This window comes from Nilaparvata lugens, chromosome X (genome assembly GCF_014356525.2).
Source record: "Nilaparvata lugens isolate BPH chromosome X, ASM1435652v1, whole genome shotgun sequence".
In the NCBI taxonomy this organism is placed as follows: Eukaryota; Metazoa; Arthropoda; class Insecta; order Hemiptera; family Delphacidae; genus Nilaparvata; species Nilaparvata lugens.
The window spans coordinates 23,873,306-23,897,067 of NC_052518.1; the positions used below are offsets into that span (position 1 = coordinate 23,873,306).

The window sequence follows — 23,762 nt, forward strand, 5'->3', positions numbered from 1 at the left end:
CGACTTTTGTTTTTTTCTGTGCTGCAAACCATGAATAATGTGCAAGACTCAAAAAATGACAAATATCAAGATCATAATGTTTATAAAAAATCTCACATGCATTTTCAAAAACATCACAGAGTAATAAGACATCACTTATCAAATAAGTATCATGGAACTTGCCTAGATTTTTCATAGAGAATCCTTGCCATACTCTAGTTGCATGTTCATAATCTGTTTCATCTACATGTTTCCTAGTTAAACTATTATAAAATTTATCTTTGGATGGGAGTGAAGTCTCTGCAAATTTTTCTACACAGTCAATGTATTTATAAGGATAGCACCCTTTTTTTAAAAAACATTCCTGCTGATCTTTTTCACTGAATACAGTACACATTCGTTTAAACCTAACTTCATAGTTTGTATCAATTGATGCTAGATTTTTCACAAGATTATCTAATGATGTACTCAAAAAATTAAATGAATTCAAAAACTTGATATGACCTACCTTTATTGATGGAAATTTTTCAGATGATTGAGCAACACACTTTATTTTGTTCGTATTTTTAGATAATGCTTTTATTATATAATGACAGTCATAATTTTTCATATTATGAAAATAGCATGGAATATATTTCGGAATACGACATAGTAAATTACAAGTTTCATATGCATAACCATAAATTTTTGATGTAAAATGGTCATGATGTAGATGTTTCACATCTGTCTCACAGAACTCAACATCACAAATTACACAATTTTTTTATTTGCTGAAGCCTGTTTTGTTCTTCTAGACTTATATCTTCCATTGGTAATCTAATAATTAGATCCTTATACAATTCTTCACCTATTTCTACGATTTCATTGATAAATCTCTCAATAATTGGTTCACCAACATAAGTAGCTCTATGTAAAAATGGACCTTTTTAGATTTCACCATCATAGTTTAAAACTAAGAAAGAATAAGAACATGGTAGATGTCTACTGGTTTTTTTAGTGTATGAATAATTCACATGCTCATCATCATCATCATCATCATCATCATCATCATTATCACTGCTATCATTATTATCAATTGGAAGAATGAACGATTCGAAATCTCCATATATTCTATACTTAAATCGAAGCATAATACTATAATCTCTAAACTTAATGATTGAATTATAGCTATTCGGTTTTGGAAGTGACGTTTTCTGTTCACCATACTTAGAACAAGTAATCAAATGTGATTTTAAATTCGCTTTCCCATCAACATTTTTATTGTTATCACTTGTAAACCTATGAAAACAAAACTGACATACATGAACAGATTTATGATCTGAACTTAATGAGGATAATAGATGAGAAAGCCCATTTTTATTCTTTGTTGTATTAATTAATGTGAAATGCGCATTCTTCACATCACTTTTATTAATTAGTAAAAGTAATGAGATATTATGTTCACATTCCTCATATATCGAAATTCTATATGGATAAAACTTTTTAGTTGCGATACAATAAGCAATCACGCTAACCGAAATATCTTTATTCAACATTTCAAATTTTTTAATACCTTGTACATTGATAGGAAATTTTATAACATTAATGTTCAAAGTATGCTCAAATTGTTGTAGGTTATTTACACTCACCATAGTGTAGATAAGCTAAAATACACCAAACAAAGCATTTATAATCCAAATTCTGGATATTAATGATAGCTTTCTTTCGTAAAATCTCCTTCAGTGTTTTTATGTAACTTGAATTTGAGCCATAAATTAGATTATATCTCATAAAGTTGATGTTGAGATATTCTATTTTTGAAATACACCACCCAGAACCTTCTGAAATATATTTATCTAATGAGTTATATATTTTATTACAACCAAAAATGAATTGATCATCCAACTCTTCAATATTCTCATTAATATTAATAATATTCTGTGATGTACTGTGGAAAATAACACCAGCTTTTACTTGATGTTCTTCATCATCATTTAATGTTAGAAGTTTTATCAGATTGACTTTAATAGCGAGATACCATCTTATACAGCCAGAAAACCTTGTAGATTCATTAAGTAATATATTAAAAATTCTATCTTTCAGCTCATTAAAAGTTAGAGTTACATCTACTTCATTATTTCTAAAGCTTATTCTATATCTGATAATATTACTATTAATAGCAGTGACCCACTTAATTTTAAAGTCTATCATTTCAACACTCACCCTTTGAGACTGTCATGTCAATATCATGAACACGCGCGCACCAGGTGTTCGTTAATACTGAAGTGGAAACTTTCTCTTGGAGTCGAGTAGATTCTCTCGCCAAGTCGAAACTGTCTCTCAGAGCCAAGTAGAAACTCTCTTCGATTCTCTCTGACTGCAATGATGAGAGAAGTGTTGTTATTGACTCGGTGTAGCAGCCAGTTGCTTCATTACAGAATAGTGTATATGTTGTTGATTATTGTTGATTCTCAATAGTCAGTCTTACTGCGAATATGAATATGAAAATAGTTGAAATTACTGAAGCTATAGTTGATTAAGAAATAGTGTAAGTATTAATGTATGATGTGAGACTTGTCAATGAATTCGAAGCTGAAAGCTATACAATATTCTAAACAGTTGTTTATACTATCAAGTCTAATGAATAAATGTGAAATCGGGTTACATACAATTGATTTTATTTATATGTTATTGTAAATGGGAAGAGAATAAATTTTTCCCATTTCCCTCATTTCTGGTTAGCTGATCAATAATGTAAATGTTTTTCCTAGCTCTATCCTTCTCTTTGTATTAGATGCAAAGCGAGGTGAGCACATTCGTGTCAATGATTTCAACTTCGTGTTGAAAAGAGACAAACAATATTGACTTCTTTGTTAGATGCACTGTACTTGAATGCAGTCTAATCATGTATATCATAAAAGACAGGAAATTTGGTACATGGGCTTAACTGCACTTACAAGTAACATTAACATATAAACCTTCTAATTTAAGTACAAGGATGTGTTAGCCTTGCTATTTTCACCAAGGTCATGAAATACACCCCTTCCAATTCAGAATTACAGAAGACAATATCCCACCATCAGATTTTAGAGTGTAGAAGGAGAAAAGTTTTAGTATAAAAGCAACCAAAGTTTTGATTTGAATCATAGTGTTCATCTGATGAAAATGTCATCTACTAACTCTACTGATTTGACCAAGAACGTTGCTATGGATCAGCCAATGGTAAGTTTTAATCAATAAACTACTGAAACTATATGCATAAACTAACTTAATAATATAACTCTTTCTCAACTTAAATTAGTAGTTAATATCTAATGCTATAACAAATACAAGATTTATTTTATATTTCAAATATACTCAAAAAAACTTGTTTCAGATTTAAATGTGTTAAAATTTAAATTAGAAATACTGAATACAAAGGAAGTCTGTATTGAAATAAAAATATTGATTGTTAGATAGATTTCATGATTCATCAAATAAAGTCAAATATGGTATGAGATACATTAACTTTTTAACAGAATGAAGTTCACCAGACAAGCTAGTTATCAATAATTGGAATTTGTGAATCCAATTCTTTTTAGTAGTTACCAATCATTTAACTTAGTAAATGATCTACTATAAATTATCTTTATTCAATTTCAGGTAACATACGCAAGTGTTGTAGCCACACCAAAGATGGTGTGTTCACCAGCTCCAACGACAGTACCGCAAATACTGTGGGGATTCCCATATAACATATGGAGTAATCCTCAATTTATAATCAAGCATTTCCTGGATTAGGGATGATGCAAACCATTCCTGGACTGACTTCATCTTCACCACCCACATTTGAACCAACTGCATCTTCACCTACTGTCTCTAAACTGTCCACTTCTTCGGCAGTTGTCTCCAAAACGTCTATTTCTTCACCCACAGCCTCTGAAATGTCTATACCTTCACCTACTGTCTCCAAGCCGACTACTGATCGACCTGTTACTGTCGAGGAGGCTGCGGTCTTGAGGGTGAGTAAATCTTCATCCTCATGATGAGGATGAAGCAACATTTTCAGTTAATAAATTTAACTGTGCACAATCATATGTGAACAAACGCTGTATATCTGCACAAACTCTAAGTACCACATTTGAATACTCGATAATCAAGGCAAGATTTGTAAAGACATAGTGATGGGGATAGCTACATATTACATTTAATGAATCAAAAAATAAAGAAATAAGCATATTCCTCCCAGAAGATATTTAAGCTGGCTAAATAAAAAAAACTTAGATTCGTTCAATAAATCTAAATTGACACTAAAAGCAAAACATCGACTAGTAAACAGATTAATAAAAGGGAAGGAGATATCAGTAATGGTTACCGACCTTACCTTAATAGACTACTCCTGAACTCTTGTAAGGATATGTTAACTATATTAAACATTCGACTTTTAACAATTCGAGTATAGCTTAATTTGAACTTGATGAAGATTAAACAACATTTTCAGTTAATAAATTTAATTGTGCACAATCATATGTGAACAAACGCTGTATATCTGCACAAACTCTAAGTACCACATTTGAATACTCGATAATCAAGGCAAGATTTGTAAAGACATAGTGATGGGATAGTTACATATTACATTTAATGAATCAAAAAATAAAGAAATAAGCATATTCCTCCCACGAAGATATTCAAGCTAGTTAAATAAAAAAAAAACTTAGATTCGTTCAATAAATCTAAATTAAAACTAAAAGCAAAACATCGACTAGTAAACAGATTAATAAAAGGGAAGAAGATATCAGTAATGGTTACCGACCTTACCTTAATAGACTACTCCTGAACTCTTGAAAGGATATGTTGACTAAATTTCTTGATTCAACTTAATATTTGTTTTGATATGACACATTATTTATTTTCATATGTTTGAGTACAATTGAATTTATTAACAGAAAAAAGGTAGTCATATATAAACAATTCTATAAAAATTTCTCGATTTGGCTTAATGTCTGTGTTGATATGACGTATCTGGTTTTATACAAAAATAATGTATCAATAATAAAATAATAAATAATAATCAAAATTTCTTAATTTGAAATAAAGTGAGTTAAAATTCAATTTGTAGATTATTCACTTACCTTTCAATTAATGATAGAGTTGATTACTGCTACAGTCCTGCTAAAGATGTTATAGTGATGATGAAGATGATGATGATGATGATGTAACACTATTATATAGTAGTTGCTTCCTTCTTGAAGAATCACTAAGGCCAGTTTCACACGGCAGAGTCCTCGCTCCTGGATGATCATATTACTGAAGATCATATTTCATATTTTGCAGCTCTCCTGTACTTTCACATGGGGATCTTACAAATAAGCCGACAGATCTAACAACTATGCCGACGCTTGCTCAAAGTATGACTCATCACTTTTTCTCAAAGTCTAACTTCCTTAAAAATATAGATAGAAGATTTCTGATTTCGGATTTGGATTCAGCGACCCCAAATTCTTTAAAGCGTAAGTCCCATTTTCAAAAATACCCGAAAACAAGGGAGTTATAGCTGTTTTTAATATAGCTTTCCATTATCATATGATTATATAGTAAACATACTAAGATAATAATACTCCTGCCTCACAAAGGGACAGGCAAAGGTTTCAAGAAGTTTTGAACACCTGAGAAGTTTAAACATAAACATTTTCAATTTTTAAAAGTTCTAGTTTTCGAAAAAAATATTGAATTATGAAAAGATGAATCCAAATATGAAATCATAAATCATCTCCACTCATCACCCAATAAAATAGGAGGAGAAGGAATGTTGTACAGTAAAATTCACTAAATTTCAGTTGTCATTCAACAATCCAATTTATCAGGTTCAAATCGTTGAATATAGCTTTAAATTCCCAGCAATTATTGACTATTTCTTCTTAACTTCCATCCAACTTTTGGCGACTTCATTCTGGTCCTTGTAGATGACAAGACTTTTATCCCAAAGAGCAGGTCGGTTGCAAACTGCAGTAATCAACAGCTCCACATCAAACTCAGACATTGCATAATGACAGGTGTCAAAGTCAAGTCAAGTAAACAACTGACAAGTCAACAAGTGTCAACTGGAGAAGTGAGTGAGCAAGCACATTGCTGCCATAATGCGAAAAGCATTACCGTTGTACAAACTATTCTAAATTATTGTACTGTATTTCGTGAAGCCATGCTTTGTTAAAGCCAATTACTCAGAAAGGGTTTTTTTGTTGTTCGATGTTTTGTCGTCCTTATGAATTCTGTTGAAGCAAACATAATGTTATTTAAGAAGTTGTGCTGAACCTGTATAGTAATTCATAGAATTCTTAGAATTCATAGGAACGGTAAAAAATCAATTTTATGGAAATCAATGTACATGTAACTGGATTTAGAAGATCAATACGATAATGTGCTCTATCACAATTTAATCACAGAAATGTTTAAGTGAAAACTTTGGGCGCAAACCTTCTGCCATGAGGAGACAAATAAATTTATGAAAAGCTTGATAGCTTGAATAGTGATCTGATATTTGTTACACGTTTTTAGTCTAAGACATAATATGTCTTAGACTAATTTTTAATGTTTCTTCAATCGGCAGGAAAACTTTGGTTTTTCAAAGTTATCTTACTCCCTCATTTTGGGGTATTTTCAGAAATCAAGATAAATATCCTACTAAATTTCCTACATGAATACAGTGTAAGTTGTATTATGATAGCTACAGTACTTACATACTGTATAGTAAAGTACCTGTTCGTTTTTACCGTATAATTATATGATAATAGAAAGCTTTATTAAAAACAGCCATAACTTCCTTGTTTTTGGATATTTTCAAAAACGGGACTTACGCTTTAAAGAATTTGGGGTCACTGAATCCAAATCCGAAATCAGAATTCTTCCATCTATATTTTTAAGGAAGTTTGACTTTGAGAAAAAGTGATGAGTCATACTTTTGAGCAAACGTCGGCATTGTTGTTAGATCTTGCCTCTGCTTGCCTCGAGGGGAAAAGACATGACAAAACGAGGTTCCTGGATAGGAGTCACCATGTGAAAGACACGATTTGACTCAATGTACTTCGACAAAAATCGTGAACACTGTTCAGTGTTCAAGTTGCATGTCTCCTATCGTGTGAAAGTAGCCTAAGGAGTGAAGATTTTCCTGATCCGAACTTATATTTATACTTTTTTGTATTGAACAGTAAAAAGTCTGTTAGCAACGTTTCACATACATGTTTGAACATGTATAAGAAGATGGTGACTGGTTATGCAACAATACATATACTGAATAATGAATCAACACTTCACTTACATGTTCAAACATGTGTGTGAGATCAATAGTTAGTTCTTACTCTACTATATAGTAAAGACTGTATATTTGTATTTATCAAACTTGCATTTATCAGTCTTAGTTGGAGCTTTGAGAAGTTCAGACATAAAATGTTATTACAAAATGGATCTGATGAGTGTGAAAATAATAGCATGACTAAAACCAAAATTTCGTATTCAATCAATTTATTAAAATTAATTTGTATTTTCACTGTAATGTTATATTGGTTTGCAATAATTATCCCATTATATGCAAATTATAATGAAGTCTGTAGATGTGGTGACTTGGCAAATACGTAATAAACAGTATTAACATGGGCCTTATTGTTTACAATTTGCAAGCATATTCTAAATATAGAAATGTAAATCAGACTGGATGGAAAGGACAAAGTATGAAACCAATTAAATGGGGTGTGCCTAAAAAGAGAAAGAAGTTAATGCATAGATACAATGGTGGAGATTTGATTAGTAAGAGTTCATACTCTGTGCCGTTAACATAAAAAAACGCACGCATTTTAGAGAGATTAGGATTCCGTGTTAATTATAATTTTGTCAATGCGGCAATAAGTGAGATACTAGATGTAGAAAGCGATGTACACTACTACAATGATATTACAAGTTTTGAGTATCATACACATGGACCATATGCAAATCAAAAACTTGAACGCTCAGATGAAGTGAGAATTCCTATAAATTCTATGGATCTTTATTGTCTTCCATGTCGTTCGTTTCTATTAATTGAAGGTCGAATTGATTGTAGAAAGGATGTGAAAGATGATAAGTTGGATGCTGTGACTGAGGTGTCAGCAACATATAAATTAATAAGTAATGCAATTGGCTATTTGTTTGATGAAATCAGATATGAGCTTGCAGGTACATCTATAGCTAAATCAAGATTGGTTGGTATAACTTCTACAATAAAAGCATTATTGTTGAAAAATTTATTTGATAAGAATATTTTTCATTTAGCAGGATTTGATCATGAAGGATATACATTAACTGATAATAAATTCAGCTTTTGTGTACCACTAAAACTAATTCTTCCTTTTTTCGAGGATTTCAAACATGTAATATTGAATTTAAAACAAGAGCTTGTACTACTTAGATCATCATCAAATATAAATTGTATTGAATCAGCAGATGGTAAGAGAGTTTCAATAACTTTGACTAAGCTAGTATGGAAGATGCCGTATATTGAGCTAGAAAATCATAGAAGAATAAAATTCCTGAAAATACTTGATGCAGACAGACCATTAAAATTAGCTTTCAGGAAATGGGAGATTCATGAATACCCAGTTCTTCCTTTAACAAAGGAGCATAGTTGGACAATCAGAACAAACTCCTCAGCAGACATTCCAAAATACGTGACTTTAGCATTTCAAACAAATAGGAAATTAACAATGAAAGCTAATATGGCGAAATTTGATTTTTGTCATCTTCATAATGTTAAACTTTACTTGAACTCGCAGTATTATCCCTATGATCATTTCCTAGGTAGTAAAGTTTTGATGTACAAATCATTTCTTGATTTTGCATTATCATACTATAATTTAACGGTAAATGCTGAATATGGAAATGAAGTTGATTTTGCTAAGATTAAGGATGAAATACTGATTTTTGTAATAGATTGTTCACATCAATCAGATCACTTGAAGGTATCGACTGATGTTAGAGTAGAAATTGAATTTGAAAAGCCAGTAACAAATTCGACAACAGCATATTGTATTCTTGTAAGTGATACATTAATGGAATATAAACCACTAACATCGCTTGTAAGAGAAGTGCAATAGGTTTCTAATAGTATGTGTAGGTTTGTCAACTTCACAACATAGTGCGCATAAATCAGTAAATAAGTTTAAGTATGAAGGTAGGTAAGTAGTTGCTCGCGAGACGTGGTGATACACACACCATTGATTCATCGTCAACAGCATTATTCTCGAGACTACTGCAGAAGATGGAAGAACTAGTTAAGATCAAGGAGGAAGAAGGGGGTGATATTTATGATAGACTTTCAGCTTACTATACTGGTACTAATAGTTCATTTAATGAGATGCATCATTCTAAACCAGTTTCTAAACAAGGACGACAAACATATTCTCGTGCTTTTCAGTGTAGGTAATTTAGATAGTGAAGACACTTCACAAACAGAGACGGAAAGCGAATTGATTGAAGAAGATGAGGTGCTTAATAATGAAGCTGAGAAGGAGAATGCAGTATTGAAAGAAACAGGTGAGTCAGATATTTCAACTTTCTGTGTGATTGAATTTCGTTGATTTAAAAATTATTCAGATAATTCATTTATTCTAAAAGAATTTGCGCTTATTGATACACGTCAAACATATGTTTTATATCATTTCAAACCACCATTTCCTAAATCAGAACTTCCATGGAAATCATATCGTGATGTATCTTGACTGGAATTTTATCATCATAAGATAAAATGGGAGATTGGAGATACTGAATACTCAGATAATATTATCAAAAGTTGTCTACAAAACTATCAAAAAGATTATACTGAGGGTAGAGAAAAGATGGAATTTTTAAAGAAATTTCATGCTAATGTAGAGATGATATCAGATAATTTTGAAAGACCGGATTACAAAAAATTTGAAAGTAGTTGGTGTAATGAGATTTGCAAAATACATAGATCGGTTGGGAATGGACGTTGTGCACTTTTCAGCGCAAATCATTATCTTTCAGAATTACTAATAAAGTCAGAAGTAATGTGTAAACAACATGTGGATTATATGTGTGAGAGTGAGAGGATGAGATCTATGAAAAGTTGTCCTTTTTATAATAGTGAGAAAAAAAGAAAGTATGCAAGACAGGGTTTTTTCTACAATGGTAGTAAAGTAATTTGTGTTTATTGTGGATATGAACTGTTTATGCATAGAGCTAGAATATGTAATCTTAATAGTGGTATAAATACAGTAAATTTTTCAGTCTTGGTTCCACTGGTATAAATAGAGCTGAAAATGGTAGGATGATTCAGTGTGCTATTAAACATCGGTCAGGATGAATCTGGCAAATTGGTTAGCAGCTGAAGATAATTTAGAAAGTGAACTTCGCGAACATTTAGATTGGTTTGATATATGTGAAAATTCAATCAGTAAAGCTAAAAAAGAAAATCGAGATACAACGTTATTAGTGGAATTACTATCAGTTTTTTTATCAACAGTGGATATTAATGACATTAACGAGTATTTATGTTATTATAGACTGTTCAAATTAAATGGGAATAAACTATTTAAATTAGAAAATGCTGTATTAAATAATATTACATCATCTATAAACAATGATAAAGTTCATTGACTGCTCGCAAACATGTTTGTGCAGGTCTTCATAGTGGAAGTAGTGGGGAAGAGTATTGTGGGAATGAAGTCAGTAGCTTGAAATTGATATTCATTCTACTTTCAACATCGTGCGTGTGTGAACGTGTTTTCAATCATGCAAGACACTCTATCTTTTGATTTGGCAAAGTTCAACCAAACATCATATGAAGATATTCCAATTGTTCAAATATATGATTTAAAACCTGATTTAAAATATCCTATACAGAAAGCAAGATTAGCACAAACAAAGTGTCGAGTAAGGATTGTAATGAGACTATATGAAATTAATAAGAAGAGCGGTGTGTATTCGTTTTATGATGTTTATCTACCTGAGAAGTATTTATCAACATTGAATGCAGCAACTTTGGATGATTTTAACAGTAGAAAGTATGTAATGAGATGTCAACATAGAGAGGATAAACCATCTTTAATTCACTTGGAAATGCAATAGTAAGAACTCAAAACTAACTTAAACTGGATTGTTTTAATTTACTTGGAATTAATGAAACTCAGTGATGTAGGTCCATATCATAGTTGAATGTTAACAATTGATATTTCTTTATTAGTCTAGATATTAAGTAAATATTTAGTCTACTATAGATAATCTATCAATATTTAGCTAGAGATGGAGATGAAGCTCTTAAAAACTTCAATGCCTGCGCTTTTTACTGCATGGATAAAGTGAATATTCAAATTAATTATATACTATCGAATTATATTCATATTCATTTTCATCCTACAGTCAGGTGGAAAGAAAAGCATATATAAAAGAAAGTAAGCTGTATTTTACTCAGTCTTTGCTGAGTTCAGCCAGAGTTAACTACAAAAGGTGTTAGTACATACATAACCTATAAATTATAAGTCAATGCTTTAGTTATTCAAAGTTCAAAAAGCTATCAAGGCTTCTAATGGGTATAACATTTGATGAATTTTTATGAACTGGTAAATAGTGTAAGATATTCAAAGTACTGTTTAGATAATGACACTGACAGTAAGGAGGTTAAGCATATCAATCAAAATTCAAACAATGTAAATTCAAACAATTCAAGATTCTCTATATTATCTGAAATATATGATTTACTAGATATTGTGATTGATGGTTATGGTCATTTCCATTATGGTTGTAGCTGTGAATCTTCAGTTATGACAATAACTGATGTTAATGAGCTCTGGGAAGCATTATTTGATGTAGCTGAGCGTAAGTGTATGAAAAAGTAATAAACATCAAGCGTCAAAGCTATAAGATATTCTGCTTGCTAAAAGTAGCAGGGCGGTGGGGGGCGGTGGCATAGGGGGTGGTAGGGGGGCTTGTTTGGAAGGAGGATCTTGCAAGTGATATGTCTACATATTTTTTTAAAATAAGTACTTGAACAAAAATGGAGGTCTTCTAGTGGGAGGTTTAGGCGTGGGGTCTTCTCGAACGAAGCGTGGGGGATTGATTGGAGGGGGATTCTACAATTGGTACGCCCATAAATTTGTTTTTTTCAAATAAATACTTAGAACTAAAATGGCGGTTTTCATATCGGTGGGAGAACTGGTCCAGGCGAGGGGTTATAAAATGGAGTTTTCCCGTGCAGAGTGCGGGGGGATTTGGGCGGGGTCTGGAGCCCCCTTGATGGCTCAGGCTCCGCCCCCTAATTAAAATACTTCTCTGTGGTTGGAGGATCGAATCTGCAAGAATACACTACTGCTAACATCGTTAATAATTGAATAAATAAACAAGTTAGTTTTTACGAGAAAATCTCAATGTATAGATCAAGGAAATGTTAAATGTGAATGTGTGAAATTAATAAAAGTTATTGATTTATAACAGGATTCATAGAATGATATTCTACATTTTGGGGGCCTGTCCGGGATTGAATAGAACGGGATAAAAGGAATTTATCGCCAGATAGATCTGAAGTTTTGTGTGGAAAATATAATATTTAACAAGGTCGAAGAAGTGTGACTTGCTGAAAATAGCAGAAAGAGTTGAATATTGAACTGCCTATCAATGCAAGAGTAGTTTAAATAAGTAGATTGATTACCGAATCGGAAGGCTACAACGAAGAGTTCACCAAGAATCTGTTGGAGAGAGTAAAGACAGATAGAGAAAATGATGAGGAAAAGGAACGTGAAGAGAGACGAGAATGTGAGGAAATATTTACTTTGCAACTCAAGCAGCAATATGAATTGAGAAAATTTGAACTTCCAAACAGAGTTTGTGTTAACTATAGGCCTAATCACAATCAAGAAGTTAGTCTTGACGCGGAGTTGGTTTCTAACCCTGTGAAGGCCTGACGGCAAGCCAACCTGTCAGAATGACCGAATGTAGGAAATCATTTATTTTGCAAGTTATTACCCAGTGTGGTCGAACTCTAATTTATGGTAGATACAATAACATACGTGATTACATCATCATGTGTTTCAAGAGTTTGAAGTTATATTCACCATAGTAAAAGTTGTTGGAATCAGATAAATCTTTCGAATATTGTAGCATGATTATTTTGGAGCTTCCAGATGACTGAATTGATCCGATATCCTCGACATTATTAGGATTACAGACGATTTCTTGAAAATCGACATACGAGTATTTTTGCCGCCATCTTGTTTTTTTATGATGAAAAACATTTTTGAGATTGCCATCATGGATAATCTCTTTCTACACATCATTAAAAAGAGATTGATACCATTCCGAAGTCTGTACCTTCAAGGAGTCATGAGTTACACGGTTTTCTAATTGTTGGGATTGGCATTTGGTGGAAAAATCGTGTTTTCCGCTGCAAACAGTATTTTTCTCTCTTTTTTCGATGACGCTCCAGCCGTGTAATACAGTATAGACTTACAGCCTCCAACCAGATGTCATTTTGAAGCTTTGGAAATATTGTAAAACACTATACCAATAGAACTAGTGTATGTCTACTGCGAATACATTTACAGGGTGGAAAGTGAAATATTGTCACCGAAAGATGTATGTTTCAAGATTTTGAAGTTGAATAAATCATGAAAAAAGTAGTCGAAATGAAGTGATTCTTTCGAACATCATATTTTGGTTTAATCTGAACACTTTGGCGATAAAACCAATTCGATATTCCTCACAATAACTGAATAGCAAGCGATATAAAAATGTCTGTCAGTAATGACCGCCATCTTGAATTTTTCCGTATGTCGAATATTTTCGTTGTTTCCATCATCAATGTTCTTATTCGGCTTGTTGTAAAGAAGAGATTGAGACCATTTGCAAGTCTGTATCTTGTAGTAGTCATGAAAAAATCGATTCCATAATTCTAGCTTGTTACCTCATGCATATGGAAAAACGCACCTGAAATCATGCAGGGTTTTCTTTGGAGGGCGCTGGAGAACTCATTTTTAGCCCATAAAGTTATATCGTTGCAAAGTTTAAAAAACGCTATAAATGTCATAGATTCAAAATTCCACTGTATCTCTTGCACAAAAAAGTTATAATGGAATGAAATTTGAAAAAGTTTATTTGGACTTTTGAAGGTTATAACTGAAAAAATATGCGTTTAAGAGGAACATTTTATAGAACAAAAATTGTAGAGGAAGATTTTAGAAATATTTTCGTCTAACTAAACGATTGAATATCTTGAATGGTAATTGAAATACAAGCGATATAGCTTGTTTCCGAAGTGTTTGTCTGTGATTTCGACTTATCATCATCACGATCCTTATTATGCTAGACCTAACGAAGAAATTGAGACATCTTCCACGGCTGTTACCCAAAAATGACCATGGAATGACATTTGCGCCCGGACTATTCTATAAGAAAGTAGCTTATAATTATTATCATTGCTATTGCATTCTCTTATCCCTTACATATATTTTGACTTACATAGAACAATAAAACGAAAATATGGCATTAATAGCTGTTCCAGCACAAAAAAATTAGGTTACACTTCGGTGGGTGGGGGATTCATCACCATCACCCCCCCCCCCTGGATATGCAACTGCTCATTCATCTTCAAACTTTCTTCAATCATAAATTGAACAGTAATTGATCAGATTAATTTCAAGTATGTGCTCAAAAATATTTGTTGAAAATTATATAAAATTGAAATTTGTTGGAATAACACTAATTGAAAATTGAGCTATTATCATTCGAATAGTTCAGAATTCCAAAAATGAACCTTATAATGAGCAGAATAGAATTCATAGTTTGTCTCAATCTTTCCTTATTTGTATTAATTACCAACACACATTTCAAATAATATTGCCATTTAAAAGCCAAAACCTAATCTCCCTAACCTTCCCTTTCACCTTTAAAACCTGATTGAACAGAAGCTTTATGTTCATAAACTAGACAACTTGAAATCTCGCAGTATTGAGGCATTCCAATAGTGGAAATGACGTCATAATATGACAGCGCATGCGCCTGACGGCTACTTTCCCCCTTCCATGCGAAGTTTCCACAATACGGTCAGAAGGTGTTATCAGTCTTCGGTCGACTTCCCTGGCTTTAGCATTGTCTTCTGTTCTCTGTGCATTAATATTACTGATAGTTCTCTAGTGTGTGCTTCAAACTTGGAAAATGTCGCGGTCTCAAAAAATTTGTTCAGCAAGTATGGTATTATTTTTTCTCGCATTGGAATCGGTCCATTGTGTAAATGATGGTAAGTTGCAAACTCAAATTTCTAATTTTCATTTTATCCATGCCTAGAATTAGACATCGATGAAAATGACTGAGAAGGTACTGTTTCAAGTGTTTCATAGTAGAAGATGTTCATAATACTTGACAATCAATAATTAGTTGTAACTACAACAAAAATATTTATGTATGTTTCCCCAGTTTTTAATAGCATTTTCAAAGGATTTGGATGAGAATTGTTAAAATCTTGAATCTTATTTTCAACTAGCCTACGGTTTCATATTTACCCATATTTCTCTAATATATTCCTCGATATAATTTTTATTTTTGTGTACGTTTTCAAGACAACAATTTTCGGGATATACAAGAATGTCAGCTGTTTTAGATTTTTTAAGTTCACAAAAACTTTCTTTGAAATTTATTCGATTTCAGCCACGAGAAGTCTATTATGATTTAAAAACATTATGAATTATTGATGAGAGCTCTTTCAATAAGATTATCGCTATTATTTTTTTTTTTAATTACACTGATTTTTGAAAATTTAATTTCAATCAATGAAGAAGAGTTTCGTATGATATTTTCCATATTCAGTTTCTTTTCAGCCAAAAGTGGTCAACTTTGATTTTTTTTTCATGGAAATAATTCATTCAAAATTTCCCGTTAAATAATTGTACTGATTAAGCATTGAATGTATTTATCGTAGTACTGTGGATATACTGGCTGCGTAGTTCAGATTTGCATAATTAGAATAATAATTGAGAAAGTTATAGAAATGCATAAAAACATGATCATGTTGTATGATAATAATTTGAAATGTTATAGTTTTGAGGCATTTTCAAATCTGAAAATTCCTTGTTGGAACGGATTCGCCATTGCAACTCCTGTCGTATTGGGCCATACATTTTTCGCAGTTCTCTTCTTTCAAAGACATGGAGTTTGTTTCTATCTTTCCCTGTCATTGTTACAGTACTTACTGTATTTCATGCTATAGAATCTCATCGAGTTGAAAATCTATTATTAATCTGAATAATGCAAATCAATTCTACAGCTATACTGTTTACGAATCAAATAATTACCAATCATTATCATCAGTCATTACTAAATCATGATGCTAATAATCTAATTGAAAATTCATAAGCCCTGGAATATGACTCATCCTTTCTATAACATGTTCTCGAATGAGAGACATACCAGACACCGGCTGACATTGGTTTCCAAATCTGTTTATGTACATGAAATTTATGAATTTTGGAAACCTTGAGGTCTACATCGTCGCCTCCTTTTTTTACCTACTTGGTCTTATGGTGAGCTACTCTATAACTCTATAGGTGGTTCGGTCACGAGAAAAAGCTTCAAATTGCAGGTCCACAGTAACCGAAACTTTTAATTGTGACTGAAGTCTATTTCATCATATTCAACTAGAAATTTCATCCCGCGAAAAGCTTTTGAAAGATCCTAATGAAAATACATTGCATAAAATGTCTCCAGAAATAAAGCAACAATTTTCATTCCGCAGGTGTTAGCGCTTATGTCGAGAAGGAGAAGGATATATTTTTCTCATCTTAGTATTGATTACTCCAAAAATAAGAACGAGAAGCTTGTCTAGGAATTTTTGCAATCAGAATGCTTTGCTTCCTCTAACTTTCCTAACAAAATATCTATTGTTCCTTCAGTAATTAGAGTATTAGTATTGTATTTCTCTGATGAAATGGAATATTTTTAAAACAAGTTTGAGTTTGAATTTTGACAAGTGTGTGACCTGTTGCCAGTCATTACATATTATTGTCGGGTGGTTAAAACTGTAACTGACAGTTTTAGTTATAATTGTAAAACAATAGATACCATACAATACGTAACTTTTCCGTGTTCAGAAATGGATTATCAGTTTCACCGCTTGCTTTTGACCGTTCAACTTATATACAAGCTATATATTAATGTGTTAGAGCCAATCAATATTTTCGTACGTTTCACTTGAGTTTTGCACTTTCCATTCCAGAACTAATTCAAGAGAATGACTTAAGTGAGAACTTAATAATTTAATAAACAAGAATTTGGAAAACATGGAGTATTATAAACTCACTTTTAAAGTTTGTATACTCTTTTACGTTCCAGCCCACATCATGGATTTAATTTGAAGTCATGTAATCAGAATATCTTCATTGAGATTAGCTGAAAAATCAGTAATAACCCGAGAAGAAGGAGAAAATTGAGTATATTTGGTTATAAATATAATTTTGAGAAGGAAGATTTGATCTTCTTGTCTGCCATGGTGATCTTTACCCGAGAACAATAGTTAAGATAAGTTTCAAAAACACATTGAAATGAAATACAATGCCTACATTAAAATGAATAAAGTTGGAGAAAACTAAATTTTCACTCTCACTTATTCCGGTAATGCTCTTTTAGATCCCTTTATTATACTTATTTTCACTCTCCGTGATTTATGATTGTGACTCAGTCTTAAACCAAGCCTAAAATATAACTTATCCATCAATATGAAAATAAGTAATTCCGTTTTACAACTGTAATAGCTCTTCTTTTGCCTCAATGACTCATTTATCATGATTGTTACTTAAAATATCCATGTTCGTGTCATTTTCAATAGTAAGCTTATTAATTAAGCTTGAATAATCACCATAAATCCATGAATCATATATGACATCCATGGAATTGTATCACTTTCAATAGTGAGATCATTATCAATTACAGTATGTTGTTCTAGAATGCTCATGTGGAGTTCAATTTGTTTAAATTCGATTCTAGCTTTGGTCATCCTACAAAATGTCTTTGGGAGTCGACGGTTGATTTTTTTTTAAATTGAAATTTATTAACAACACTGACATGTTTTACAAATATTTTTACAATGCAATTATTATGTACAAACAGTATTATGATGGGAAAAAAACTTCAGTAGCTTAACAGCTGTGGTTGAAGTTCTACACTATTGTACATTATAATATGAACGAGACAGTCACTCAATTTTTATAACTAAAAAAAAAGAAGAATAAGTCTTTGTCAATTTCACACAAACAGAAATAGAGCACTGGTAAAAAATAAAAACAAATAAAACCTGAAAAACGAACAAAATATAAATATATACTTCCTTGAAGTACCTAACAATCTATACAGTAAATATATAACATAAAAAGAATAAATAAAAAATAAGTAAATAAACCTCTGTCACCAGTAACATTTTTAACAAATGAGTCAAGAAACAGTCAAATTAAAATTTCAGTCAAATTGAGCATCATCAAAATGACAAATAAAGACAAAAGTTGAAATTAGTAATAAAAAACTACGTTTGGTGCAATTGAAGGAAAAATATTATTAATTCAATAAAACCAATTTACGCGGAAATAAAAATGAAGAACACTCAAGTTTTTATTATTATTTTTTTATTATTACTTCTATTAAAACTAGTCACTAAGACTAACCATTAATTTTGTTCTCTTATTTCTTATCCTGAAATATTAATTTTCATTGCTAAAGTCTTCCAGTGAAGCCTAAAGTTCTAATTTGTAATTTCTATACTTTAAATTCTTTCGCTACACTTATATTTGATATACTTTTTTCACTTCAATAGCACTACATCAACTCGAAGGGCTTTGTTCTCTTCAACCTCCTTGTGAGTTCAGTGCTGTCTAGTAGTTGGATGACTTCGGTGTTGTCGTGTTGATGAAGACGTGACTCATGATGGGCTGCCAATCATCTTATTTCACTGGTCACATAGGGGATGTGCAGATCTCGGTGCAAATCGCTGTTCCTTATGTACCAGGGCGCATTCACCATGTTCCGCAGTACTTTGTTTTGGAATGTTTGAATCTGTTTGATGTTAGATGTTCTAGAGCAGCCAAAGCTGAATTCCATACGTCCAGACAGGTTTTAGAATTTGTTTATAAATCATTATTTTGTTGTCCAATGAGAGTTGTGATTGTCTGCCCAACAGCCAATAGATTTTACTGTATTTTAGTCCCAGCTCGCTGCTTTTCATCTTAATATGCTCTTTCCATTTCAACTTGGCGTCAAGAGTCATTACAAGGTATTTTGCTGTGTTGCTGTGTGGTACTACATTCTCATTTAGACTTATACGAATCAGATCATTGATATTTTTGTTTGTGGAGTTGATATGAATGGACTTCATCCCATTCAATCGAATTCTCCATTTTTGGTCCAGTCACTGAATTTGTTACTAGCATTCTGTAGTTTTGTGGCTGCTTCTTGTAATGTTTCCCCTCCTGCCAGTATTGCAGTATCATCAGAAAAAGTAGCAATTGTCACTGCATCCAATTCAGGAAGATCACTTGTGTACAGCACATAAAGAACTAGTCCAAGAACACTACCTTGTGGAACTCCAGCCCTTATTTCCTTTAATTCAGAGACGTCGTCACCTTTTTTTACTCTGAACAATCTGTTGGTGATGTATGATTTTAAAAGTTTCACAAGTTGAGTGGGAAGAATTTTATGAAGTTTATTGATCAGTCCTTCATGCCACACTTTGTCAAATGCCTGTGCCACATCAAGGAAGATAGCTGAGCATATACATTTTTTTCTCTAATGAATTCTCTATTACATTAGTGATTCTATGTACTTGGTCCAGGGTTGAGTGCTTCTGCCTGAAACCAAATTAATGGGCTGGTATCAGATTCCTGCTACTTATGATGGGAGTCAATCTCTTCATTAGCAATTTCTCGAAAAGTTTTGAAATTACAGGTAGAAGAGATATTGGGCGGTACGATTTTGCTTCTTGAGGACATTTCCCAGGCTTTTGCAACATAATGACTTCTGCCACCTTCCAAATTGAAGGAAAATGCTGTATTTGGAGTGATGCATTGAATAAATATGTTAGCATGACAAAACCTTTCCTTGGAAGTTTCTTCAAGATTTCACCTGTAATCAGATCAAACCCAGGTGATTTTTTGGTATTCAGATTATTTCTTCTTGAACCTCATTTATAGAAACTAGAACAATCTCTGTATCTAAATAATCTATTATATCTTCTTCAGGATCAATTTCAGATTGAATGTTGTTTGGCTGAAAGATTTCTTCTACATGTTTAGCAAAATATATCTGCCTTTTCTCTGTTATTTCTTGCCCAAGTACCATCTGGTTTTCTAATTGGAGGGGATTGTGATATTGGTCGCTTAATTCTTTTTGTTGCTTACCATAATGAATAATCTGTACTGGCATCAGCTGTCAGATTTTAAAGGTAGTTATTAATGGATTCCTCAGTTAGTTTCCTTATCTCTCTTCTCAAATTGTTGTGTTTTGTTATTCAAGATATTTTTGTCAGCAGGATCACGAGTTTGTTTCCATCTTCTTCTTGCCTTTCGTTTTTCTAAAACAAGTTGTCGAATCTCCAGTGGGTAATTGCATCCTTTTGTTTTCCTGGTGTATTGTCTAGTGTTTTTTCAGGCTGATTTCTGGATTTTCCACATGAAATTTTCTGCGGCTTCATCTAACTGCTCAGCTGTTCTAGGTGGAATATTCAAGTTGATTTCATTCTCCAAATCCACTTTAAAAGCTTCCCAGTCTGTTGGCTAACATTGGTCTGTCTTCTTTCTTTATTATTCGTTCACTGAGTGTGAGAATTACAGCTGAATGATCAGAATTCAGGTCAAAGCTGTCTTCAATGTCAATAAAATTACTGGACATCCTCTTTGTTATGAAGAAATCTAGAAGATCTGGAGTTTTATTTAAATATGTTGGCCAATAAGTAGGTGTCCCTGTTGAATGGAATTCGCAGCCCAGCTCCTGGATAGCCTCTCTGAGTTCTTTTCCTTTGGTAGTTGTGAGTCTTGAACCCCAATCCTTATGCTTGTCATTAAAATCTCCACCCACTATGAATCTATCTCCAAGCTGATGAAGAATATTTGTATAATCATTTTTCTTTAAATTGTAACGTGGTGGAAAATATGCAGCTCCAACAAGTATTTTCTGGTTGATGGACTGTATTCCAACTACAGTTAACTGTATTTCATTACTTTGAATACTGAAGTCTTCATAGTGTTTAATACTCTCCTTCACTATTACAGCTCTTGCTTGATTTTGAGGATGAATAGTTTCGTAAACATTATATCCATTGATTTTGAAGTGAGTCTGCTCAGTTGAATGGGTTTCAGAGATAAGGCACACATCTATATTTCGGGTTTTTAGAAATATGTCTATTTCTTGTTTTCTATTATTTATTCCATTGGCATTCCAGGTAGCAATCCTAATATCTTGTTGGCCTGCAATATTCATTTTTTAGTTTTCTCCTCGATACTCCTACTCTTCCCTTCCAAGCTGTCAAGTCGTCCAGAAAGAATGTTTAAACTGTTTAATTTCCTGCAAAACCTTATTAACATCAACTGGTTGTTGTTGTTGCTGCTTTGGTTGACTCTCCTGTTGTAGGCTTGGAGTGGGTTTCGTTACTTGGGAATAGCATGTTTCTCCAGTGTACTTTCTTGAAGTGAAGTTTCTCTGTTGGGTTGTATGTGGTACTTCGCTACTTCTTTTAACCATGTTGTCTTTTTCAGTTCTTCTTCTCTGAAGTTCTTTAGCGATGAGTCAGCCTCTGTAGTTAGCTGGGTGAGCCTCAGCACAATTGAAACATTTGGCTGGGGTTTCTTTAGCCTTGGTACATGAAATGGTCCAGTGTTTTCCAGCACACTTCACACACACAGGTTCATGTTGACAGTATGCCTGAGTATGACCAAACCGCTGACAACGTTTACACTGCGGAATCATTTTATTGCTTCTAATTGATTCAATTCTCACTTTCATTTATTTTCTATAAAGAACGATCTTTTAGGCAGAGGCTTTCAAATAATCAGTGCTGTCAACAAAATGAAAAAGTGAAGAAGAAACATATTTGTTTAATTTCATATATTTTTTTTGTATATTCAGTATTATTGAACATTGGAAGTCTGATAATGTGTTCTTTTCCATCCTTCTTCACTTTTTCATTTTGTTGACAGCACTGATTATTTGAAAGCCTCTGCCTAAAAGATCGTTCTTTATAGAAAACCCAAGTAAAATCAAAAGCAGTGAGAAGTGTCTTGAAATGGTGGGAAAGAAGAGCAACGAGAAATGTATGATAGTCTAAAGGGTTAGTTGGCCTCTAGAATATTTCCTCCTCAATGTCAATCCCACATATCCACTCCTCAATTTCATTTCTAGTTACATTGTTATATTTTTTGTGAAATACTTTCAATCCATAGCTACTGAAACTGAATAGATCTTCTTTTTCTCATTTTCTTGGACAAATGTATGGGAAACGAAAGTTTTTGTTAAAATTGAAACTCGATTTAACACTGGGACTTTGCTATGCCTTTTTAATGCTAAAAAACTATGATTAGTCTATACATATTCTTATTGAATTAACTTGAAAAGACAATGATATTTTCATCATTGAGTTTTGATCTACTATTATCGAGTCTTGACTGATGCCTTCTTTGCCTGATTCAATATTTAAATTGCCTCATTACATCTATAATTGAATAATTAATCCGTAATTGTAGGCTGTAGGGTGGAGGGACTGTCTATGCCTAAACGATCTTTGCTTTCACCGAAACTGTTGCATTCATCCCAGCACCCCTATTCTAATTTTCCAGAATTTATTCTCATATAGATCTCGTCTGATGATCGTAAGATTCTCATTGGTGTGATATATCAACCTCCTAAGACGGGAAGAATGTCTCTTCTTGAGAAAGCGTTACTGAATATGTATTTATATCAGCATACAAGCTTGCTTGATGATTTCAATTGTGATTTATTGAGGAATGGCTTTGAAAAAAAAATCTTATGACTTTGATCAACTCTACGGGTTTTGAGGTTCATTAACACCAACTTATCTTCTTTCCAATTCTGAAACTCTATTGGATCTGGTATTTGTTAATGGAGCTAACACATGGTTAGCTTTCTCGTTGTGGTCAATTTCCTGCACCTTCCTTTTCTCACTATGACATGATTTTCATCATTTATGATCTGAAGATACAATAAACTACTGGGAAACAGTTCACTTACAGGAATTTCAAGAACTTTGATATTGGAAGGGTATCTAATGAGACAATTGATATGCCTTGACATCAAATTGGTCTTTTCAATGATTTAAACGATGGAGTATCATTGCTTAATCAAATGATAGTGGATATTTTTGACGACACTACAGTCAAGTTTTTTTGAATAAAAGTTATTAAAAACTAGTACTCACGTGGAGCGCTTTCGGGTTGAAAGCGTTTGAGAGTTGAGAAAACCCGAAAGCGCTCCACGTGAGCACTAGTTTTCGGTAACTTTTATTCAAAAAACTTGACTGTAATGTCGTCAAAATAGTTCAAAAACGAATTATTAACTTGCAGTTCGTCATGGATAGTGAAATAGATGAGTGTTTTGAAGTGTTCCATATTTATTTATTTATTTATTTATTTATTTATTTATTTATTTATTTATTTATTTATTTATTTATTTATTATTTATTTATTTATTTATTTATTATTTATTTATTTATTTATTTATTTATTTATTTATTATTTATTTATTTATTTATTTATTTATTATTTATTTATTTATTTATTTATTTATTTATTTATTTATTTATT

At 32.4% G+C, this 23,762-nt stretch overlaps 1 protein-coding gene across 1 annotated transcript in view; it reads left to right on the plus strand.

Moving 5' to 3' along the window:
• The first annotated feature begins 9,332 nt into the window (after positions 1–9,332).
• Positions 9,333–23,762, plus strand: part of LOC111047169 (obscurin) — a 98,572-nt gene continuing 84,142 nt past the window's right edge. The window contains exon 1 of the mRNA XM_039443046.1: positions 9,333–9,498. The gene's annotated coding sequence lies outside the window, so the exon portion shown is untranslated. The remainder of the gene's footprint in view (positions 9,499–23,762) is intronic.